Below are 12,441 nucleotides of genomic sequence, written 5' to 3' on the forward strand. Positions count from 1 at the left end.
ACACACTACTGAGTTTTTGATATTTTTTGAGAGACAAAGGGGTTATTCTGATGATCAGCAAACTCTAGCCTGATTTTTGCTGAACGTCAGAACCACCAGGCTCAGCTGCAAGCCCAGTGGTTCTGGAGCAGCTAACCCGCTCCTGTAGCCCGCCCCTTAGCCCGGGTTTGCGGAGCGAGCACTCCGCAAACCCGGGCTATCTGCTCGTGAGTAGCTGCGGCTCGGCTCTGTGGCTACTCGCTAGTAGACCCCCAACCAGGAGGTGAAAAACCACCTCCTGGCTCCGGGCTTCCAAGGGCCACGCGGCCCCTGAGCTCCCCAGCCACCGCCGGCTCCGTCTTGGAGCCCGCTCTTCCCGCTCACAGCCCCAAACCGAGTCTCACGGATCGTGAGACCCAGTCCAAAGGGTTCAGTGACTAGGAGTGGAACTAGTCAAACAAGCCAAAAATATTATACTGGTGGCTACGGATGTTTAGACTGAGGGCCAGCTGAGGCCAAGCCCTCGCACATGCACACAAAACCTGCACTGTATTTCCTCACATTCATCCCTTCCTACTGTATCTCTCCATCCTGCTATCGTCTTCCTCAGGGTCAGAATTGTAACGTTCTTGGGAGCAGGAAACTCTCTGTGTTGCTTGTAAAACTCTGTAAAGTGCTGAGTACATTCCAAAGTGCTGGTCATTCCTCTTAAATACCTATACAGCTCTGCCTTTGGGTGCCTCTCCATTTCCTCACCCCATTGAGAACCTCCATATGAAAGAGGTCTGGGATGACCATATCACTTTTGAAAACTTGTTTTCTGGAGTACCATCTCTCACCAACTTTGAGTCAGTGTAATTATGGAAGGCTAGTATAAGGTTTGGAACTTGTACCAGGGAAGTTTCTGCTACTACTACTAGTAGGGAAATTTTCCATGATGTTCAGCTGACCTATAGGATAGGAAATATTAATGTGTCATGGGTCAGGGTGCATTTTTGAGAACTTTGGTTGAAGAAGGGTATATAAATATTCTTAGTAGAAGTAGCAGTAGTCTTATCAGTGCCAGATTCCGGATTTGGGGGACCCTTGGACAAGGTACCCCAGAGGCCCCTCTTAACCTGGAATATGCCATTTGAGAATTTTTCCACACTTCCCCTGACATTTTTGGATGTTTTGTGCAAAGTGAGAATGGAAACGCTGTTGGGAATGTTTATTACTCTATTTACCCAAATACAAGATGACTCTGGATTTAAGATGAGATGAGCCTCTTTAAAAAATAGAGGTTATATACAGGTTATACCTATATTTACTCAAAAGGAAGAGGATTCTGATTTTAAGATGACACCCTGATTTCTAACATCAAAGAACCTGGGCGGCGGGAGGGGGACTAGTCTTGACTTCAGGTGTGTGTTTTTTAAAAAGCAGCATGGAACTCTACCTTTCCCTAGTAGTAGTTACTCAGATGTGCACAGGTTTGTTTTGAGGCTTCGTATCACAATCAGCATCAAAATCCAAGAGAGCCCTCTTCAGGTCATTCTTAGAAATGCAATCTTGAGACATCCTCCACAGTACCAAATTCTACAGCATCTGAAATTTAATCATCATTTGTAGGGTTCAGGCAAACCCAGCTTGAAATATAATCCTAACTTAATGGCATCTGGATGGTTTCCCAGTGCATTGGCAAATCACTTTAGAGCTCTCCATGTGAGTTTAGAGGTTTGACATACTGTGCAATAGGTTTCAATGCTTGTACGGTGAGGCCTAATGACTTGTCAGAATGATTAGGAGCCCTTCCAGACTGCAGTAAACTGACTAGGGTTCCCAATTTTGTGGGACTTAATCCAAAAGCAAATCCTCAAACAGTGCCCTGTCATGGATCCCCCAAGCCCTCACAACAGGCAGTATCAATATTTTCCTCACCCCCACAATACTCTGTTTCCTGAACCCTGAACTTGATTTCCCAGTCCACAGTTTGTGTGGACTGGAATGAATCTGCCCCATTTATTTTGTGGCCAGTGATCTGCCGCAGTATTACCAAGCAGAATGCATGGATCCAGCTCTTTCCTAATCCTACAGTCACTTGTACATAGCTAGAAAAGCGATTATTGGGCCACAGCAAGTCTACCTGTTCTGCAGGTACATTCCCATCAGTCAGTAGTGGCTATTCCTAATGAACTAGGGAAGCGTCAAACAAGGCACAGCTGCCTCTGGTTGCAGGGAAGAGAGCTGGTCTTGTGGTAACAAGCATGACTTGTCCCCTTAAGCTAAGCAGGGTCCGCCCTGGTTGCATATGAAACGGAGACTAGAAGTGTGAGCACTGTAAGATATTAAGGGGATGGAGCCACTCTGGGAAGAGCATCTAGGTTCCATGTTCCCTCCCTGGCATCTCCAAGATAGGGCTGAGAGAGACTCCTGCCTGCAACCTTGGAAAAGCAGCTGCCAGTGTGTGTAGACAAAACTGAGCAAGATGGACCTATGGTCTGACTCAGTATATGGCAGATTCCTATGTTCCCAGCCACTCTGTTTGGCCCCCCCTCTCCCATCCTGCCCCAGTATTAATGAGAGCCATAGTGCTTGCAGGCGGACGATTCATCAGGTAGTGCTGTGCAGTTTCATCAATGATTAACGAGCCTGCATGGCTCTACCAGAAGAATGGCCAGCCTGCAGGCAGCACAGCTCTTGTTAATGCCAGGGCGGGGAATGTGCTGCCAGGAACCAGGGGCAGCTGTGCCTCACTTGGTGCCCCCTCCCCTTTTCCACAACACTAAAACCAGGGGTCATCCCATGAAACTGGAGGATGGGAAATTTAGGACCGACACAAGGAAGTGATTTTTCACCCAGCGCCTAATTAATCAATGGAATTCTCTGCCATGGGATGTGGTGATGGCCACTAGCTTAGACAAATCCATGGAGGACAGGTCTAATGGCGACTAGTCTAGGGCTATAGGCCACCTCCAGCCTCCGAGAAAGGATGCCCCTGAATATCAGTTGCAGGGGGAGCAACAGCAGGAGAGATGGCATGCCTTCACCCCCTGCCTGCAGGCTTCCCAGAGGCATCCGGTGGACTACTGTGGGAAACACCATGCTAGACTAGATGGGCCTGATCCAGCTGGGCAGTTCTTATGTACTGTGCAGAGGCATCCTGCCTCTGGATACCAGATGCAGGGGAGCAACAGCAGGAGAGATGGCATGCCCTCAACCTTTGCCTGTGGGCTTCTCAGGTATCTGGTGAGCCAGTGTGCAAAACAGGTTGCTGGACTAGATGGGCCTGATCCAGCAGGGCGGTTCTTATGTTCTTATCCTTGATGATCATGTGTCTTTTGCTGCTCCTCATCCTACCAATTTTAACTTCCTTTTAGTTTCAGAGGCACCCTGTTTTCCTATGGTTCTGATTTTTCCAAATTTCCATGCTCTAGTACTCTGCCTTCATCAAGCTCCTGCCCTCCAGTATTAATATCGGAAGCTCATTGGACATTTTCCCAATTCCAGACTGTACTTACAGATTGTGACCCAGATTTTTTGTAGTGCTCTAGGCTTTTCTCTTTGGTGTAGCTATCTTTCCTTGATCTCCTCCTCCCCTTGACTGGCACCATCATTTCTTTCCAGGCCAAATAAAAATGAGTTGTCACAGCACTTTGGCTGGAGAGGTTTGTCTCCAACTGCTACTGTTTTGTCTGGTGGCAACTTGGGGTCGGGCCTTCTATGCAGCCAGTTCTGAACTATGGGCTGCCCTCCTTGCCGAAATTCAAGGCTTAACATTATTGATGGCCTTCAAGAGACTCCTGCAGACTCAGGTTTTTTAGTCTGGACTTTAGTGGTTTTTAACCTGTTTTAAATTGTTTAACTACTTTTAATTTTAATGTTGTTTATACAATTTTAGGTTGGATGCCTACAGCAGAAAAGAGGGGCAAAGAAGTTTCTCCTCCCTCAAACCAGATTGGCATGCAAAGAAGATGAATTACTTTCCTCTCTCTGAAAAAAATCTTAAGTTATTCCAAGCCAATCAATGTCCAAGTCCACATCTACCCCCCAAACTCCCACCCTCCTTCCTACCAACAGTTCCTCCCCACTTCTCTCCCAGCTCAGTTATTTGGCTGCTGGAGTGCCAGCAACAGTGAGGCAAATAGGAGGCACAACTGAAGGGAAATCATATGTGCCCCTTCACAAGCTTGGTGTGTTACTTCACAGCAGCATGCCAGGTGCAAACAGTCCCTGGGAAATATAGTTTCCCCAGGGGATACTGACATCACAGGAGCAATGGGCAGAAAGAAGAGTTTCAATGCCACATCTACCAATATTGCAAGTAAATACTGCATATTGGATTTTATCCCAAATGTTATTTGTAGATGTTACTATATGATGCACTTGTCTCTTGTGCATCTTGCTGTATTTATTAGCTGTATCGACGAGTTAATAGCATAGCTCTCTAAGAGGTTCGCAAAACAAATTAATCAAAACAAAAATATCAAATCCAATATTTAAAGCACAGCAAGGCAAGAATTTCTCCAGCTTAAAAATCTCAATTAAAATGCAGATGAAAGCTCACTGGGGGAAAAACAGTGTTCAGCTGCCTCCTAAATGCTTGAAACTATATATCTATAAACTAGGGCTGGGCTCAGACAAAATACAAACCGGAGGTCCCTTCACCTCTTTTTGTTAACCGAAAATCCAAATGCGGTGAACTGGAGTTAAAGGGGAAAATGGAATGACGGTTTCCTTCCCCAAACTGTCACCTTGGGTTATCACTTGGTTTCACCTACTCCAACTGCGGTTACGCGGGGCCAGTGTTACATTTGAATGCTGGCACCACAGTTTCACCCCTCTGAAACCAGAATTGAGGGAGGAAGTTCTTCCCTTGCTCTGGCTTCTATTAGCTCTGTGGGCTATCCTTCAGGAAAGAAGGAAACCCGCACAGCCAGCTCCCCCACCTCTGCAGTCTCGCTGACTGGAGAGAGGCCCCTCTCTCCTATGTCTGAATGCAGACGGGAGAGTGGTGGAATGGTGCATGGAACCATGGGTCCATTGGACCTGTGGCTCTGTGCTATGTCTGAACAGGGCCTAGCGCTGTGCCAGGCTCTGTCATTGGCCCAATCCTGATCCTGGTCATTCTCACATCATGCTAACAATGCAGGAGGTAGTCAGGATCGCATTAAGCTGATAATCAGGGGATGAAGCCGCTCTGGGAAGAGTAGAAGGTTTCAAGTTCCCTCCCTGGCTTATCCAAGATAGGGCTGAGAGAGATTCCTGCCCGCAACCTTGGAGAAGCCGCTGCCAATCTGTGAAGACAATATTGAGCTAGGACCAATGGTCTGACTCAGTATATAGCAGTTTCCTATGTTCCTATGTTCCTATCATTATTGGCTTGAGGCATCGAAGTGGTGGGGCTTACCTTTACTGAAGGGTTGGTTTCTTTGTAGAAATCAGGTGCCTTCGAGAAGCTGCGGCAGTGGCATTTCAAAATACTGAATTTCCTTTCCTGGTACCACCATAAAACTCACCCAGGAAAGGAAGCAACATCATGATGTTGCCCAATTTTCCTGGTTTGTAAGTGGGGGAAAGTGGCTGTGCCTTATAGTTACAGGGCACAGCCATTTCCTCCAGGAGAAGACTGCAACATCATGACATTGCTTCCTCTATAGGGTTAATTTTATGGTGGTATCAGGAAAGAGAAAGCAGAATTTTGAAATGCCACAGAAGGCTGTGAATTTCTTCAAGGTAGTCAGATCCTCAGTTAAGACAAGCCCCACCCCACCCCACCCCACCCCACCCCGATCCATTCGATATTATACTGATACAAATCAGTATGATATATCACCATCACCTGATATCAGAGGAATGTTTCTCTGTAATTGTTTCTGCAGAAAAATGACCCAATAAAGCTTGTATCACCTCAGACATGATTATCAGTTCAATGCAGTTCATGGCCTTAATACCACTTTGTTGTAATGGAGATGTATATATAGACTGGTGATGTGGGGCAGAAAGGGAAACTCACAAATGAACCAAAGGAACTGAACAGTGCAGCAAAATGCACACAACAGCACTCTGCACTGTGGAAATAAAAACTGGAAAAATTGGGAAGTGCTAATGCTTCTGTTCCACTTCAGGAGCAAGACCAGGTAAATTAGAACTCCAAAATCTGGAGACAAATGCTGATAAAGAGAATTTCAGAAGCATCCCTAATATTTAGCCAGAAAGAATCAAAGGCAAGGAGCACATTTTAAATGAACATACCTTTTAAAAAAATATCCACCATTTGGTTTTCTGTTTGTCATCCTATGCAACTGGTTCTCTCTAGGAAAATTTTCCAGCTGCATCCTGCTAACCACAGGATACTTTGCACAGTTCTGAGCAAAGAGAGCATTGAGGACCACCATCTCTCACCTCTGCCTGCAACATTCCAAAGACTGGCTCAGACACCTCTCTTTCACATGAGTTCACAGACAGATACACAGTAATCTGGGTTCCTGTGTAGGTTTGCAAAATAACGCTTGAGTGCTCAACAACATTGCTTTGCCATGCTGCAAGAGAAACGCAGCACAGGTGAACATCACAAAGTGCTTAAGACTCTGTAATCAACCTCAAAACATTTCAGGCAGCTGCTGAGCACCTGATGTGAAGCCTGAAGCATCACTGCAAACGCTTCAAAGTTTGCCATGAAGTTCCCGCAGGTGAAAAACAAGCTATGTTTTCTTTCTTTGTATAGAAACCTGTTTTAAGATTTCCAGATATAATTTCTTTATTAGAATACTTATACCGTACACTTTCCATTGAAAATTATCAGGGCAGCTTACAACATTTAAGAACAACAGCTAATATCCTGACTAATGCTACACTTGCCTGCAGTGCAGCAAATGAAAATCTCCACTATGTTTTCAGCAGAGTGAGGAGCCACATTATTTTCTTTTTCCAGGAGCAATGGCTGCTGCCTTGGGCTAATGGAACACAACAGCTGGGATATATCAGTGAAACAAATGCATGTCTCTGATAGATAACCAACTTTCATATATTATTGGCCTGGTGGAAGGTAGCTCCCCCAGTGAATTGTGGAAAAGTAGCAACTGTACAAGCCACTGCCAGTTGGAATCAAATGGAAACTGGCATGAGGATCATGGAAGAAAAATGTCCTGCCTATGCCTGTCCAGTATGATTAGATAACTTTGGTCATTTCTCTGCCCTCCTCCCAAAGAAGCAGCTCCAAATCGCTCTTCAAATTGAACTCCTTTTGCTCCATCTAAGTTAGGAGATTGTCAGCCAGTGGCACAGAAGATATCAGGCAAGACCTGAAATTCTATGTTCTGATAGGTAGTTTGGAAATGGCCACCTTGCAAAGAGAGTCATGGCCACCTTGCAAGGTCATTCACATGACTAGCCCTACATGGATAGGACAGGGCTACCCCCAGGTGGGGCTGGTTGTGTGCAGCATAGGGAGTGCTCTCGATTCTACCGTTCCTCCCCTGGGTAGCCCTGCTTTTGGATGCAGGCTAAAAGTGAGGTGAGAGGACAAGCACATGCCTCCTACCTCACTGCCTGGTCATGTGGACTGCCGGCAGCTGTTCTTGGGATGCCAGCAGCCATTATAATCATAGAGGCCAGAGGAAGGAGTGGCCTGGCAACAGGGAGATTTCTCAATGCATTATGGGATTCCTGGCAACCTGACTTCCTTTCACCAATTGCTGCACCGGTCGCTGCTACACTGCTCATCTGGGCACGCAGGCGACAAAGCCCTGTTTGGACTCTGGTCATGTTGGGAAAGGCAGGTAGGTTCTTGCCTCCCCTAGCTCTCCCCACTTTGGTCGTGTGAATGACCTTTGTCATTCAGCCAGGCATGGGAGGAACATTTCACCAAGGCCTTAAAAACTCATGTGCAGTGGTTTCAGGAGCAAGAAGAGAAACCTGTAGGCTTAGGAAATGCAATGCTACTCCACATGATTAGCGATCAAGATCTCAGAGTGTTACCTGGTCAATAAAGGACTCCTGAGTTCCAGAGTGCCTTTTACAGCCATTGATTGCCCTCAGCAGGAATTATTACAAGAGTTACCTGTGTGGATGGAAGCTTCGCCAGGGCAACAATAGTTCGTACTAGTACTGATCCTAACAAAATGAAAATGAGAAGTCCATTCAGGGCTCTTCTATCTCTGAATTGCCATTTTTTCTCTTGAATTCCACCTCATGGTGTACTGTGTTGTAGTTGGGGTTTTTTTTGCAGGGGGGGGATCACAACCAGGCAGAGACAGTCACTGGGATGAGATCCAGAGCATGGTATCAACCTAAGAAAAGGAAAAATGGCACCCACTGTTGTGCCACCACCAAACCTCTTCACATCTTCATAAGAATGTATCCCCTGCACCACTAATTGCCCTAGTCTACCCATCACCCTTGAGCACTCCTGCATCAGCACCCCCACATTTAACCAAAATGCTTCCAGAGGAATTATTAGCTCCATTTTAGTTCTTACACGTTCTGGCTTCAGATTGACCACCTGTTCTTGATCCTCCAGCCTGTAACTCCCAGGTTCCATTTGATGAATGCCAATGGCTCAGCTCTGAGGGAACTGCAGTTTAGCCACTGTATAAAGCCTGCACTGCTTTTGGTTTGAATTGGGTCTTCCTTCCCATCCCCTCCTACTTCCAGTAAATAACAAACTTAGAGGGTGACAGGGAAGATGTAATTCATACCAAAAGAGTCACCGATGTGAGGCATCATGGAGGCCTTGCAAGACACAGAGGTCATTCTCATAACTAGCCTTTTGTGGGTAGGTGAGGGTTAAGCCTGGTACAGAGGCTTGTCTGGAGCTATAGGAACCTTCCCTACCCAGTGCCTGCCTAGTGGGTAGCCCAGATTTTTGACCCACAATTTTACTGAGGAGGACAGAAACCTGTGCTGTCCAACATCAGTTTTTGATCATCGTTGCCTTCGTTGACTATGGGGCAGCCATCCCGGTGGTGGTGGGGAATAGAAGAAGTAATGTTGGCAGGCCAGCAGAGTGTTCCAGGGGAAGGGTAGTCAGAAATTTAATAGCGGTCTCCCCTTCTGGCTGTCCTACCAGCTCTTTGACCTCAGAGAGCACTGCCAACAACCCACATAGCTTTTCCCTGCTCCTCTGTAATGCCAGGTTGATCCAAAATAAATCTGAACTCATCCATGATTTGATCATGGATGAAGGGGCCGACCTAGTATGTATTACTGAGACTTAGTTGGGGGAGGCTAGTGGTCCAGTTTGGTCCCAGTTTCTCCCTCCAGGATATTCTGTAGAGGAGCAGACGTGGGCGGGGAGGTGGGGTGGCTGTGGTCTATAAGGATAACATCTCCCTTACCACGGTCCCTGTCAGGGTATCGGACCATATTGATGTGTGTCCTTGAGTTTGGGGACAAGGGATAGAGTGGGACTTCTGTTGGTGTACCAATCACCCCGCTGCCCAGCGGAATCCCTTACTGAGCTCACGGACTTGGTTGCGTAACTCACGTTGGAGTCTCTCAGACTCTTGGTGCTGGAGGACTTCAATGTTCATTTTGGGACCAATCTGTCTGGGGCAGCTCAGGAGTTCATAGTGGCCATGACAACTATGGGCCTTTCCCAAGTCGTCTCTGGACCGACGCATATTACAGGTCACACGCTTGATTTGGTATTTTACTCTGACCAGGGTGGTGTTCCATGGGTGGGAACACCTGTGATTTCCCCATTGTCATGGACGAACCACCATCTGGTTAAGGTTGGTCTGACAACCACTTCCCACCTCTGCAGGGGCGAAGGGCCCATTAGAATGGTCCTCCCAAAGAGGTTATTGGTTCCTTTAAGATTCCAAGAAGCCTTGGAGGGATTTAATGTTGGCTTTGCTGGTGATCCTGTTGATGCCCTGGTTGAGAATTGGAACAACTTGCTCACCAGGGCCGTAGACACGATTGCTCCCAAGCATCCCCTCCGACCTGCTTCAAAATTGGCCCCTTGGTATACAGAAGATCTATGGGGGCTGAAGCGGCAAGGTAGGCAATTGGAGCACAAGTGGAGGAAGACTCGACTCAAATGTGACAGATTGCGACATAGAGCACATCTAAAGATCTATGCTCAGTCAATACGTGCGGCAAAGAGGCGGTTCTTTTCTGCCCATATTGCCTCTGTGAATTCATGTCCAGCTGAGTTGTTCAGGGTTGTGAGGGGATTAGTCTCTGCCCCCCCACCCCTTGAACCAGAATTTGGAGTCATCAGTTACCCGCTGTGATGTGTTTAAAGAGTTTTTCTCAGATAAAATCTATCGGATTCGGGCCAACCTAGATGGAGACTCCACAATTAATTTTATGTCTGTGCTGGAGGTGCCAAACGACTCGTCTTATGTGATTCGACTGGATCGGTTTCAGTTTGTGACTCCTGAGGATATGGACAAGATGCTTGGATCAGTGAGGCCTACCACTTGTTCTCTTGACCCTTGTCCAACATGGCTTGTTCGATCTAGCAGGGAGGTTGTTGTAAACAGCCTGGTGGATATCATAAATGCTTTTCTGAGGGAGGGCAGGATGCCTCCTTGTCTTAAGGAGGCAATCATTGGACCTCTTCTAAAGAAGCCTGCATTAGATCCCTCGGAGTTGAACAATTATAGGCCTGTTTCCAACCACCCATGGCTGGGCAAGGTAATTGAGAGGGTGGTGGCCTCTCAGATCCAGGCTGTCTTGGAGGAAACTGATTATCTAGACCCATTTTGAACTGGTTTTCGGGCGGGCTATGGGGTGGAGACTGCCTTGGTCGGCCTGATGGATGATCTCCAATTGGCAATGGACAGAGGAAGTGTGACTCTATTGGTCCTCTTGAATCTCTCGGCGGCTTTCAATACTATCGACCATAGTATCCTTCTGGAACGTGTGAGGGTGTTGGGGGTGGGAGGCACTGTTTTACAGTGGTTCCACTCCTACCTCTCGGATAGATTCCAGATGGTGTCAATTGGAGACTGTTGCTCTTCAAAATCTGAGCTTAAGTATGGTGTCCCTCAAGGCTTCATACTTTCTCCAGTGCTGTTTAACATCTACATGAAACCGCTGGGAGAGATCATCAGGGGATTTGGAGCTGGGAGTTACCAGTATGCTGATGACACCCAGATCTACTTCTCCATGTCAACTTCTTCAGGAGCTGGCATATCCTCCCTAAATGCCTGTCTGGAAGCAGTAATGGGCTGGATGAGGGAGAATAAACTGAAGCTGAATCCAGATAAGATGGAGGTACTTATTGTGCAGGGTCAGAACTCTAGAGACAATTTTGATCTGCCTTTTCTAGATGGGGGTTCACACTTCCCCAAAAGGAACAGGTTCTCAGTCTGGGAGTACTTCTGGATTCACACCTCTCCCTGGTTTCTCCGGTTGAGGCAGTGGCCAGGGGTGCTTTCTATCAGCTCCAGCTGATACGCCAGCTGCACCCGTTTTTCGAGATCAATGACCTCAGGACTGTGGTACAGCTGCTGGTAACCTCCAGACTTGACTTTTGTAATGCGCTCTACTTGGGGCTGCCTTTGTACGTAGTCCAGAAACTTCAGCTGGTTCAGAACGCAGCAGCCAGGTTGGTCTCTGGGTCATCTCGGAGAGACCATGTTACTCCTTTACTGATGGAGTTACACTGGCTGCCAATCGGTTTCCGGACAAAATACAAAGTGTTAGTTATAACTTACAAAGCCCTAAATGGCTTAGGCCCTGGGTACCTAAGAGAGCGTCTTTTTCGTTATGAGGCCCACCGCCCATTGAGGTCATCTGAGGAGGTCTGTCTCCAGTTACCACCAACTCGTTTGATAGCGACACAGAGACAGGCCTTCTCGGTCGCTACCCCAAGATTGTGGAATGCGCTCCCTGCTGAGATACGATCGTCCCCATCTCTGGCAATTTTCAAAAAACGCCTGAATGAAAACCCTTCTTTTCACCCAAGCTTTCTCAGCTTCCTAAATTGTGGGGTTTTTAATTGCTTGTTTATTTTAAAATTCAAAACCCGATTTCAGGTTTTTTAAAATCACTGTAATTGTTTAATTGTTGTTTTAAAATGTTTTTAAATTGTTAATTGTTATATATATATTTTAAATTTGTTTTAGCTCTTTACTGTTTTAGTGGTGTGTTTTAATTGTAAACCGCCCTGAGCCATTTTGGAAGGGCGTTATACCAATCAAATAAATAAATAAATAATGAAATAAATCATGCGGGTGATCAGAGCCACTTCTGCAGCTCCAAGGAGCTGGTGGCCATTTTTACAAGAGAGTCCAGAGGAAAGCGGGGCCAGGGAGAGGCATGCTGCTGCATTGCCAATGGCTCCTTCTCTGCTGCCTGCATGGTGCACTGTGGGATACAGGAGGCCTCCCGATCCCAATTTGGAAGTCTGCTGATGTGCTGGTTGTGTGGGTGTGCAAGTGGTGGATACCAGAAGAGGCTCTGATCCTGCCTTCCCTCCAGTCCACTGCACTTTTGTCGTGTGAATGGCCTCACAGTGTATGGCCA

Source organism: Hemicordylus capensis, chromosome 3, assembly GCF_027244095.1.
Source record: "Hemicordylus capensis ecotype Gifberg chromosome 3, rHemCap1.1.pri, whole genome shotgun sequence".
Lineage (NCBI taxonomy): Eukaryota > Metazoa > Chordata > Lepidosauria > Squamata > Cordylidae > Hemicordylus > Hemicordylus capensis.